At 35.1% G+C, this 12740-nt stretch overlaps 1 pseudogene; it reads left to right on the forward strand.

Moving 5' to 3' along the window:
• Positions 1 to 10932: 10932 nt before the first annotated feature.
• LOC137234473 (NADH-ubiquinone oxidoreductase chain 4-like) lies at positions 10933 to 11892 on the forward strand (annotated as a pseudogene).
• The last annotated feature ends 848 nt before the right edge of the window (positions 11893 to 12740 follow it).

Consider the following 12740-nt stretch of genomic DNA (forward strand, 5'->3'; position numbering starts at 1 on the left):
ATGGAACTAAGGATTACTCCCTTTTAAAATACTCATTAACACCTTTCATTTGATACCCATAACGTACAAACGCATTCTAGAGTCAACCCTGATCCACCTTAATGGCTATATCCCTAAATGGCGTCCACCTATAGAACTATGTCCCACTCCCTCATAAAATACTCTTTAATGCCTTTCATTTGATACACATGTCATACAAAGACATTCCAGGGTTTCCCTCGGTTCATTTTCCTACATGGTTATTTTCCCTTATGTTGTCACCATAGCTCTCAACTGAGTATGTAATGTTCGGTTACACCCGAACTTGACCTTCCTTACTTGTTTTGAGTTAATTTTAAAGTCTAACCTGCCCAATGAATTTTTTTAATGGCCGCAGTAATTTAACTGTGCAAAGGTAGCATAATCATTAGTCTTTTAATTGAAGGCTTGTATGAATGTTTGGATGAAGTATAATCTGTTTCATATAAATTTATTATAGAATTTTATATTTTAGTAAAAAAGCTAAAATTTTGTTAAAAAACGAGAAGACCCTATAAATCTTTATAATTTTATAAATTTTTATTTTTTGGATTTATTTTATTTTAATTTTTAAAATTATTTTATTGGGGTGATATTAAAATTTAATTAACTTTTAATTAATTTTCATCATTTATTTATGATTTATTGATCCATTAGTAATGATTAAAAGAGCAAGTTACTTTAGGGATAACAGCGTAATTTTTTTGTAGAGTTCTTATTGATAAAAAAGTTTGCGACCTCGATGTTGGATTAAGATATAATTTTAGGTGTAGTTGCTTAAATGATAAGTCTGTTCGACTTTTAAATTCTTACATGATCTGAGTTCAAACCGGCGTGAGCCAGGTTGGTTTCTATCTTTAATATATTATATTGGTAAATTTAATAGCCTTGTTTAATATAATTTGATAATTTTGATTGAGCTTTAGGCCAGATTATTGAATAAAACTTCTTTTTTAGTAGTATTCAAAATATATTTATTTTTCGATATTTCGACTTCAATCTGAAGTCATCATCAAGAATCTACGAAAAGAAAACAATTAACATTTTTAAACATACATTTCCGTAGCAAAAATACGACTTACACATATGGATATGTATGATCGACTGTACAGAAATTATGACAACATAATTTTAGTAAAAACAAAAGAGCGAAAAATATAAATAAAGATAAATCAAAAACTCCCGCGAATATAAACAATTTCATGTACCGCAAGTGTAAACAAAAAACATATGTATACAATAAAAAATGTGTCAACAAAAGTTAAATATATATATATATATATATATATATATATGTATGTATGTACATATTTAATGTATGTTATGCTCTCAGCATTGCTAGAGTTATTGTTCCAGCTTAAGTTTAGTGAGTGTGCTTAACGGACAGCAGCGTGATGTTGTTGTTTTAAGACCAAATTTCTGAAGGTTTGTGCACAATGGTCTACATCTGATTTAAAATTCATTTTTATATCATTAGGGGTGTTCAAAATGTGTAAGGTTTCTAAAATGAAGCGCTTATTATAATGTTTTTCATGTTCCAGAATCGTTACGTTTTCAAAATCTGGATAGTGTCCCGTGTCTTTGCAATGCGCAGCCAATGCTGTCTTGTTTTCTGGATTATTATTTCTCAATTTAATATTCGATTTGTGGGCGGAAAGCCTCGTCTTTAGTTTAAGTTTAGTTGTCTCTACATATACTTGTTCGCATACGTGGGACACGTCGCCGTTGCATGGAATTTTGTACACCACGTTGGATTTCTCATGATTTGGTATTTTGTCCTTTAAATTACTATAAATTGGTCGTAGAATGTTGTTGTAAGTAAACGCGATTTCATATTTCTCTTTGTCATATAAATTTGAACCCTTGATTCTTTCAGACACTCCCCAAATCGCGTTTACTTACAACAACACTACGACCAATTTATAGTAATTTAAAGGACAAAATACCAAATCATGAGAAATCCAACGTGGTGTACAAAATTCCATGCAACGGCGACGGGTCCCACGTATGCGAACAAGTATATGTAGGGACAACTAAACTTAAACTAAAGACGAGGCTTTCCGCCCACAAATCGAATATTAAATTGAGAAATAATAATCCATAAAACAAGGCAGCATTGGCTGCGCATTGCAAAGACACGGGACACTATCCAGATTTGTCTTAAAACAACAACATCACGCTGCTGTCCGGTAAGCACACTCACTAAACTTAAGCTGGAACAATAACTCTAGCAATGCTGAGAGCATAACATACATTAAATACGTACATACATACATATATATATATATATTTAACTTTTGTTGACACATTTTTTATTGTATACATATGCTTTTTGTTTACACTTGCGGTACATGAAATTGGTTATATTCGCGGGAGTTTTTGATTTATCTTTATTTATATTTTTCGCTCTTTTGTTTTTACTAAAATTATGTTGTCATAATTTCTGTTCAGTCGATCATACATATCCATATGTGTAAGTCGTATTTTTGCTACGGAAATGTATGTTTAAAAATGTTAATTGTTTTCTTTTCGTAGATTCTTGATGATGACTTCAGATTGAAGTCGAAATATCGAAAAATAAATATATTTTGAATACTACTAAAAAAGAAGTTTTATTCAATAATCTGGCCTAAAGCTCAATCAAAATTATCAAATTTAATATACTATAATATCTTAGTACGAAAGGACCAGTTATTAAAATAATTATATTTTATTTATGTGAATTTTATTAATATAATTTGATTAACTATTTTGGCAGATTGGTGCATTAAATTTAGAATTTATAGATGTAATTTTTAATTACAAATAGTACTTGTTTATTTTAGAATTATTTTTGACTTTAATTGGTTCATTAATTTTGATTATTTGTGTTTTAGTGAGAGTTGCGTTTTTGACTCTTTTGGAGCGTAAAGTATTAGGATATATTCAAATTCGGAAAGGTCCAAATAAGGTTGGTTTATTAGGAATTCCTCAGGCTTTTTGTGATGCAATTAAATTATTTACTAAAGAACAAACTTATCCTTTATTATCTAATTATATTTCTTATTATTTTTCTCCAATTTTTTCTTTATTTCTTTCTTTAGTTGTTTGATTTTGTATACCTTTGTTTGTAAAATTATTTTCTTTTAATTTAGGTTTATTATTTTTTTTAAGTTGTGCTAGATTAGGTGTTTATAGAATCATAATTGCTGGTTGATCATCAAATTCTTATTATGCTTTATTAGGGGGATTACGGGCAGTTGCTCAAAAAATTTCTTATGAAGTTAGAATAGTTTTAATTTTATTGTCTTTTGTTTTTTAATTGGAAGATATAGTATTTTTAAATTTTTTTATTATCAAAAATATTTTTGATTTTTATAAATTTTTTTACCTCTTAGTTTAATTTTATTTTGTATTTGTTTAGCTGAAACTAATCGAACACCTTTTGATTTTGCTGAAGGTGAATCTTAATTAGTCTCTGGGTTTAATGTTGTATATAGAAGAGGTGGATTTGCATTAGTTTTTATAGCTGAATATTCTAGAATTTTATTTATAAGAATATTATTTAGAGTTATTTTTTTAGGTTGTGATTTATTTAATTTTGTGATTTATTTCTTTTATATTTATTTGAGTTCGTGGTACTTTGCTCGTTTTCGTTATGATAAATTAACATATTTAGCTTGAAAATGTTTTTTACCAATTTCTTTGAATTATTTATTATTTTTTATTGGGTTTAACTTGTTGTTATTAAATTTTATTTAATTAATTTTGTTAAGTAAAGTTAATAGAAAGTATTTTTCTATATTATGTTTTCAAAACATATGCTTATTCAAGCTCATTAACTATTTGATTAAATTATCTCATCATTTATTAATTATAGGATTTGTAATATAATATAAAAAGTAAATAATTGTTAAAATTTGACCTACAATAATATAAGGAGTTTCTACTGGTCGTGCTCCAATTCATGTTAATAAAATTACTGTGATAATTATAACCCAGAATAAAATTTTATTTATAGGATAAAATTGAATTCCTCGGAAATTTCTTAAGTTATAAAATGGAAGAATTGTTAAAATTGCAATTGATATAATTAGTGCTATAACTCCTCCTAATTTATTAGGGATTGATCGTAAAATTGCATAAGCAAATAAAAAATATCATTCTGGTTGAATATGAATAGGAGTTACTAATGGATTTGCTGGAAAAAAATTATCTGGATCTCCTAGTAAATATGGGTGGATTAATGTTAATAATATTAATATTGAAATTATAATAATGAATCCAATAATATCTTTGTAGGAAAAATAAGGATGAAATGGAATTTTATCAATATTTGAATTTAATCCAATAGGATTATTTGATCTTGTTTGGTGTAAGAATAATAAATGAATTATTGTTATAGCTAGTACAATAAAAGGTAAAATAAAATGGAAAGTAAAGAATCGAGTTAATGTAGCATTATCAATTGCAAATCCTTCTCATATTCATTGGACTAAATTTATTCCTAAATAAGGAATTGCTGATAGTAAATTTGTAATAACTGTTGCACCTCAAAAAGATATTTGACCTCAGGGTAATACATATCCTATAAAAGCTGTTGCTATTACTAAAAATAAAATTAAAATTCCAATTAATCATGTAGGTGTAAACAAATAAGATATATAGTAAATTCCTCGTCCAATATGTAAATAAATACAAATAAAAAAAAAGATGCACCATTAGCGTGTAATGTTCGTAGCAATCAACCGTAGTTTACATCTCGACAAAGATGATTTACTCTGTCAAAAGCTAAATTAATATTTGCGGTGTAATGTATGGCTAGGAATAACCCTGTTATAATTTGAATAATTAAACATAACCCTAATAATGAACCAAAATTTCATCAAGTTGAGATATTAATAGGTGTTGGTAAATCAATTAAAGCATTATTAGAAATTTTAATTAAAGGATGTTGATTTCGAAAAGGTTTGTTCATTAGTTTATAATTCGTAGTGGCCCATAAAACATATTAGTAATTTTTACTACGGCAATTAATGTAATTAATAAATAGTTTATTAATATAATAGTTATTATATTTGTTGGGTAATTATATAATTTATTAAGTACAATAGAATTTTCTTGTATGTATGATTTCATATCATATATTGTTTTTATTTCATTATTTTCTATGTAATTTAATATAAAGGGTTTATCTAAGAAAATTGAAATTATTATTATTATAATGAATATTATAATACATGAAATTGTTATTTTAATTGATAATGAAAATATTTCATTTGATGCTAATGAAGTGATATAAATAAATAATACTTATATTCCTCCTAAAAAAATTAGGAATAAAATATAAGAAAATCAGAATGTTTTATATAGTATTCCTGTTAATATACAAATTTGTAATGTTTGTATAAGTAATTTTTTTTTTTTTTTTTTTTTTTTTTTTTTTTTTTTATTACGTGGAAGGAGGAAATGCTTTATGCACTAACAGGGTTTTTAAGCCTCGGTGCTACTCTCTGTAGCAGCGAGCCTTTCCGAGTGTAGGACTCCCTTTCTTTTTCTTCATGATCTACCCACTAAAACCTAACCTCCCACGGCCCGCGCATTTTCCGCACCTGGGACCGCGTTTAGCATAACTTCGGGCACGGAAGCGCGCTACGTGAGCTCTTTGGCTACTCTCACGTTATTGGGCTAAGCAACCATCTTGCCGTTTAGCGAGGAGAATATTCCTTGCATATCTGCTGACCATGTCCCATCTGTCATTTCCGCAGGTCATTTTATGGATGACACTGCCCGGGGATAGGTCGCCTAGTGTTACTTCCACTCTTCTTCGTTGCTGTGCGAAGTGATCGCATTCGAAAAAGGTGTGGCGTACGTCGTCTATGAGCCCACAGTATAAGCAATTCGGATTTTCAACCTTGCCCATCCTGTGGAGGTATTCCCGGAAGTAGCCGTGGCCACTTAAAAACTGTGTCAGGTAGAAGTCGACCTCTCCATGTGGCCGTTCTAACCATGGCTCCAGCTCGGGAATCAGTTCCCTGGTCCACTTGCCTGCAGTGCTGCAGCTCCATTGCTGTTGCCAGCGTCGGATAGAATCTTTGCGTGCCTGCGCGGCAGCAACATCTCTACGTACTTCTCCTCGGAGGTGGTAAATTGATTTCCTCTCCTCAGCGAGAAGATGTATCGGTATGGCTCCCACAATAACAAGAACTGCGTCTGCGGATACCGTGCGGTAAGCTGAGGCAATTCGTAGCGCCCCTCTGCGTTGGACAGAAGTAATAGCTGCTCGATACTTTCGGAATTTCATTGCATCCGCCCAAATTTCTGCCCCGTACAAGAGTATAGAATCCGAAGCGGAAGCAAGCAGCTTTCTTATACATGGCCTTGGCCCGCCTGTGTTTGCCATTAATCGGCTTAAGTATCCTATGGTCCGTGCAGTTTTCTCACAGGCTCCTTGAAAGCGTTCCGAGAAGGTTAGTTTGCTATCTAGCCTCACCCCAAGGTATTTTGTGGAGCTGCGTGTTTGCACTTGTTGTTCTCCAAACATCATATTCGTAATGGTGGGAATTCGTCTCTTCGTGAGGATTACGATCTCAGTTTTCGCTGTCGCGAGCTGAAGTCCACGGTCACTCATCCATCTATTTACACTGCGCATTACTTGGTTTAATTTAAGCTGCGCCAGCTCGCAGTTCCGTGCTGTAATTACGGCAGCCACGTCGTCTGCGAAAGCGACAAGAAAAGCACTCTCTGGCATGTGCAAACGAAGGAGGCTGTCATACGAAGCATTCCAGAGGTCGGGACCTAACACCGATCCCTGGGCTGCTCCGCCTGTTATCCTCACCTTTCTCTGACCTTAGTTTGTTTCGTACGTGAGCCAGCGATCTTTTAGGTAGTCCCCTAATATGGCTTGTAGATATGGAGGTACCTTGAAAGAGTGTTTCAGCGCATCGAGCATATCGTCCCACCTGACGGAATTGAAGGCATTTTTCACGTCCAGCGTGACCAGTAAGACAACCGGCCTAACTTGGTGGCACGCGGTTTCGGCTTTCCTTACCGCATTTATAACCTCGGCTATGGCATCTATTGTGGAGTGACCTTTCCGGAACCCATGCTGCCGATGGGACAGACCACCTCCATCGTCAATGGCTGCTATCAGCCGTTGTTTAAGGAGGCTTTCCATCATTTTCCCGGCCGTGTCGAGCATGCATAATGGTCGAAAAGACGACGGGGAGTTCGGGTCTCCCTTGCCTTTCGGGATTAGCACGAGGTGCGCTGTCTTCCACCTTGTAGGAAAGATCCTGGCTTCCAGACATTTGTTATACATGTGCAACTGCAACTCAGGACTACTCTTAGCAGCCAGTCTTATTGCTTCAGCTGGTATCCCATCCGGTCCTGGCGCTTTACCGGGCTTCATTCTGTGTAGGGCCGCTTTTAGCTCACCTTCACTGAACGGCTGCACGTCGTGGCCTTCGTTGGTGACGTGGTCACCCTCTCTGCTTGTGCGAGTGAGGAACAGAGCATCTACTATACTTCGCATCTTTCCCTCATCCATCGTTTGGTTCGGTGGGCGAAATTTCCCCATTACTATTTTATACCCTTGTCCCCAAGGATCACGATCAACTTCTTTGCAAAGCTTTTTCCAGCTATCAAGTTTGCTTTGCTTTATGGCGGCACAGAGAACCTTTTTTGCTCTTTTGTATGCCTCCGCATGCTCTAGCGCGTCAGGCCTGCTGCGTGCGCGGGTTGCCAGCCTTCGCTTTCTGTGGCATACCCTGCGTAGTTCGGCGATTTCGCTACTCCACCAGTGCACTTGTTTTTTACCTCTCCTAGGCCCTTTTCGTGGCATTGAGGTCTTGCATGCGTTGTTCAGGCAACGCATAGTGGCTTCTACCGTAGCGTTCGCCGCTTCGGCACTGTCGACTATTTGTCGTGCGCTCGCTTGTACAACAGCGGAGAACTTTGCAGCGTCAACCTTAGAGGCGTCCCAATTTGTTTTCATACGGGGCGGTGTCTCTGTCCGACTTTGCCCTGAGTCATTAAGATGGAAGGTGATGTAGTTATGGTCACTACCCGTGAGATCCTCCATCACCCTCCATCCAGCCGCCTTTGACAGCAGGTTTTCCGATACTAATGTAATATCAGGGATAGAGTGTCCAAAGCCTGGTCGCCGATATGTCGGGGTCGTGCCGGTATTCAGAATGACCAATCCGAGTCGGGCAGCCATTTCTAGCACTAGCCTTCCTCTGGAGTTAGTCTGGGGCATTCCCCACTCAACAGCCCTAGCATTGAAATCTCCAGCGACGACCACGTTACCGGTTTCCTCACGCAAATCGTCTTCGAGTAGTTCTAGCTTATCTTTAAACCCTTGAATTGGATCGTTTGGGGACAGGTAGCAGCTCACTAGTGTGGTGTGCGCCACTGTTACGCGTACGTAGCCTTTTCCGACAACACGGCTTCGTACGTGGGCGCCAGCGTCTAGGATCCAGATCGCAGCAGCACCTGTTGAGTCTACGTGCCAGTCACTCCTGACTCTATAAGGTTCGCTGATTATGGCATAGCTGGCTCTGCTTTCAAGAACCAATTGGTCCAGCAGGCTATCGGCTAACCTGCTTCGGTTCAGGTTGCCTTGGATGAACCTGGTCACTTGCGCGCCTGTTTGGCCTTTGCGGCAGCGAGTGCCTCCCTGAAGGTGCTGCATGCTCCAGACCCGGGAAGGTGGTCGACCTTCTCTGACAGGCATAAAAAGCACTTTGGAGTTTCCGTGCAGGTCGAGGCCTGGTGGCCACTCTGTCCGCACTTCCAGCAAGCACTGCTTCTATCAGGGCCTTTGCAGTCTGCTTTTTGGTGTCCGTTGCCTAGACACCTGAAGCATCGCTGCACGTCTGTCAGCCAGCCGATACAGATCTTGCCCTTGGCTAGTAAACGGACGCCTACAGCTTCGTCCACTTCAATGGCTGCCATCTTCTGCTCACGATGGTTTGCCGAGAAAATAGACACACGGACCTGCCCCGTCATTTCCCCGCCAGCAGCTTTCCTAAAAGCCTGGGCAACTTCTTCGGCGGTCCATGCCCAGCACCTCTATCCGCGTTCGCCGTGTAAGCTGCTTGGTTTCGCCCGCTTCTCCAACAGCGCTTCCTATCGCTTGGATGAACGCTGATTTATCGCCGCAACGTGCAGTTTCGATAAGTACACTCCCGGATTTGGTTTTTCGGACGGAGCGTATGACGGTCCCTGTATCTTCAGGCCGAAGCTCGCCCCGGATGGCTCCTACGACTTCAGCGTAGTTCTTTCCCTGGGCTGGTCTAACTACGAAAGTTGCGGCCCGTCTGTTTCTGGGCTTGCCTTTTCTTTTTGTCTTCTTGGCTTGCCCAGGTGGTGTCCTTTGTCTTTTCTCAGGGCGTGGTTTGGCTTTCCGGTTCCTTACGGTCGTCCAGGCCTCGCCCGAGATTGTCTTCGCAGAACCCTCATCGCACTTTTTCTTGGCCTCCGAGGCCCCCGGTTGCGAGCCAGAGTTCGTCCGTGCTCTTTTGTTCCCACGAGTCGCTTTCGGTTCTGTGTACTCTGCGTTTTTACCCTCTAATAAAGAGCGCATGCGACTCAGTGTCTCTTCAAGTTGTGCCATGCCGTTCTTTATGTCCATCGACACATTTTTCTGTTTGGCCGCGGCAGCCTGCATGCTGCGCAGCACAACTCTTGCATACTCGAGGAGGTCAACTTGACTTGTCCTCCCCGGTGTTGCACCGCATACGGAGATTTCCCGCCCGTCATTGCCGTCACCTTGCTGTCCAGGGGTAGATGGGGTGGCATCTACTTTCCTACTGTTTTCCCTAGCTTTTGTCCCCCCTTGCGTTCGTCGTGGGGTGTCCCTGGCCATTCCTGACCCGCCAACTTGTTTCTCTGCTGGTGCTATTGTCGCATTGCTAGCGGCTTTTAACACCGGCGATCGGAGCACCTTGCTGCTCCTTTGAAAAGCGGTTACACCGCTATCATTAACCTCGTTACTTTTACGCTTTTCAATTATTTGGTTCATTTCTTTTCGGTTGGGTCTCCGCTCCAAGCCGCTATCTCCGCCCGATGTGCAGTCGCCGTTTTAGATTCCCGTGGTTATCTTTGCATGTGCAGGGAGGCCACGCGAGGGTTGACACAGGTCCTTATGAGAGTCTGTGTTCAGAGCCAGAATCCGGCGTAAGTCAGGAGTCATCTCAACTGATCCTGCACCACCAACTTAATGGTGACGTGGCTTCGAACGTACTTGGAGACCTGCCAAGGTTTTAACGAGACGGAGACGAAGACGATATTAGCCCACCAGCCGTTTCGACGAGGTGTCACCCTCGGCTACTAAGATGGTAGAATACCGTCCACGCCAGCCCATAGCAATCTTTTCCTCAACATTTTCCAGTTGTCGCCGTCAGGTCTTACTGGGCTCGAGTAATATTAGTCCTATAGCTAATGGATGATTTATTTGAATAAAAATTAATCTAGAAAGTAATATAGTAATAAGAAAAATAATTGAATTATACAAGGAATAGTTTATGAAAATATTAATTTTGGAGATTAATGATAAAGAAGTTTCTTTTTTCTTGAAGTTTTAAAAAAGATTTTTATTTTTGATTTACAAGACCAATGTTGTTATTAAACTATTAAAACTAATGCTAATAATTTTATATTGAGTATTACCTTTTATTTAATTTTTATTGCGAGTTTAGTTTTTGTTTCTAATCGTAAACATTTGTTATCAATATTGTTGAGATTGGAATATATTGTTTTGAGTTTATTTTTTATATTATTTATATATTTAAATTTAATAGACTATAGAATATTTTTTAGAATTTAATTTTTAATTTTTAGAGTTTGTGAAGGAGTATTAGGTCTTTCAATTTTAGTTTCATTAACTCGAACTTATGGTAATGATTATTTTCAATCTTTTAATTTATTATAATGTTAAAATTTATTTTTATGTTAATTTTTATATTTCCTATTTGTTTTATAAAAAATTTATATTGAATGGTTCAGTTATTATTATTTTTAATAATATTTATAATAATTTTATTTAATTCTAGTTTAAATTATTTTATAAATATTTCTTATTTTATATGTATAGATGTTCTTTCAAATGGATTAATTTTATTAAGAGTTTGGATTTGTATTCTTATATTAAATGCTAGTTATATTATTAATAAATTGGATAATTATAAAAATTTATTTTTATTAAATAATTTAGTTTTATTAATATTTTTAATTTTAACTTTTAGTTCAATAAATTTATTTATATTTTATTTATTTTTAATTTTAGGTTGAGGTTATCAACCTGAACGTTTACAAGCTGGAATTTATTTATTATTTTATACTTTATTTGTTTCTTTACCTATATTGATTAGTATTTTTTATTTATAAAATACTTATATAAATTTAAATTTTTATTTTTTATATAAATATCTATTTAATTATGATTTGTTATATTTATCATTAATTATATCTTTTTTAGTAAAAATACCTATATTTTTAGTTCATTTATGATTACCTAAAGCTCATGTGAAGGCTCCTGTTTCAGGTTCAATAATTTTAGCAGGAATTATATTAAAATTAGGGGGTTATGGTTTATTACGATTTTTTTCATTTTTACAATTTAGTGGTTTAAAATATAATTATATTTTTATTAGAATTAGATTAGTTGGGGGATTTTTGATTAGTTTAGTTTGTTTACGTCAAACTGATTTGAAATCTTTAATTGCTTATTCATCTGTTTCTCATATAAGAATTATTTTAAGAGGTATTTTAACATTAAATTATTGAGGGTTATCTGGTGCTTATGTATTAATAATAGCTCATTGTCTTTGTTCATCTGGTTTATTTTGTTTAGCAAAGAAGTTTTATACCTTTTACTTCAACTTGTTTTAATGTTGCAAATTTAGCTTTATGTGGAATACCTTTTTTAGCTGGGTTTTATTCTAAGGATATAATTTTAGAAATAGTTTCTATAAATTATATTAATTTTTTTAGATATTTTTTGTATTTTTTTCAACTGGTTTAACTGCATGTTATTCATTTCGTTTAATTTATTATTCAATAGTTGGTGAATTAAATTGTGGGTCTTTAAATATATTAAATGATGAGGGGTGAATTATGCTTCGAGGTATAATAGGATTAGTAATTATAAGAATTTTAGGGGGTAGAATATTGAGATGATTATTATTTTTTACTCCTTATAAGTTATTAGGGTAATTAAAAAATTTTTGAATATATATATATATATATATATATATATTTATACATGTATGTGATAAATTTATATTTGTGTATATGTAGTGAATAAATTATAGTAATAATAATAATTAAATTTATAAAAAAATTTTTAATTTTACAATGAAATTGTAATGTTTTTATTAAACTATATAAATTATAGAAGTATAAATGGAATTAAACCATTAAAAGATAAAAGTTAGCAGCTTTTTCTTGATCATCTTACTTCTTTAATTGGAGTTTATGAACTCATTTTTATCATTAACAATGATAAGCCTCTTTTTGGCTTCAATTAATTATTTTGAATAAGGGTATAAATATTACCTAAGGTTAGGTCGAAACTAAATGCAATAAAATTGCTTCATTATTCAAGGTAGATTGAATAATCAATATTTTTTGAATGCAAATCAAATGTTATTTTTAACTACAACCCTATTTATTATATAATTATTTTGATCAGTTTAATATTCCTTGGTTTCATTCATGATAGAGTCCAATAATTAAAA

This window comes from Eurosta solidaginis, chromosome X (assembly GCF_040869045.1).
Source record: "Eurosta solidaginis isolate ZX-2024a chromosome X, ASM4086904v1, whole genome shotgun sequence".
Classification (NCBI taxonomy): domain Eukaryota; kingdom Metazoa; phylum Arthropoda; class Insecta; order Diptera; family Tephritidae; genus Eurosta; species Eurosta solidaginis.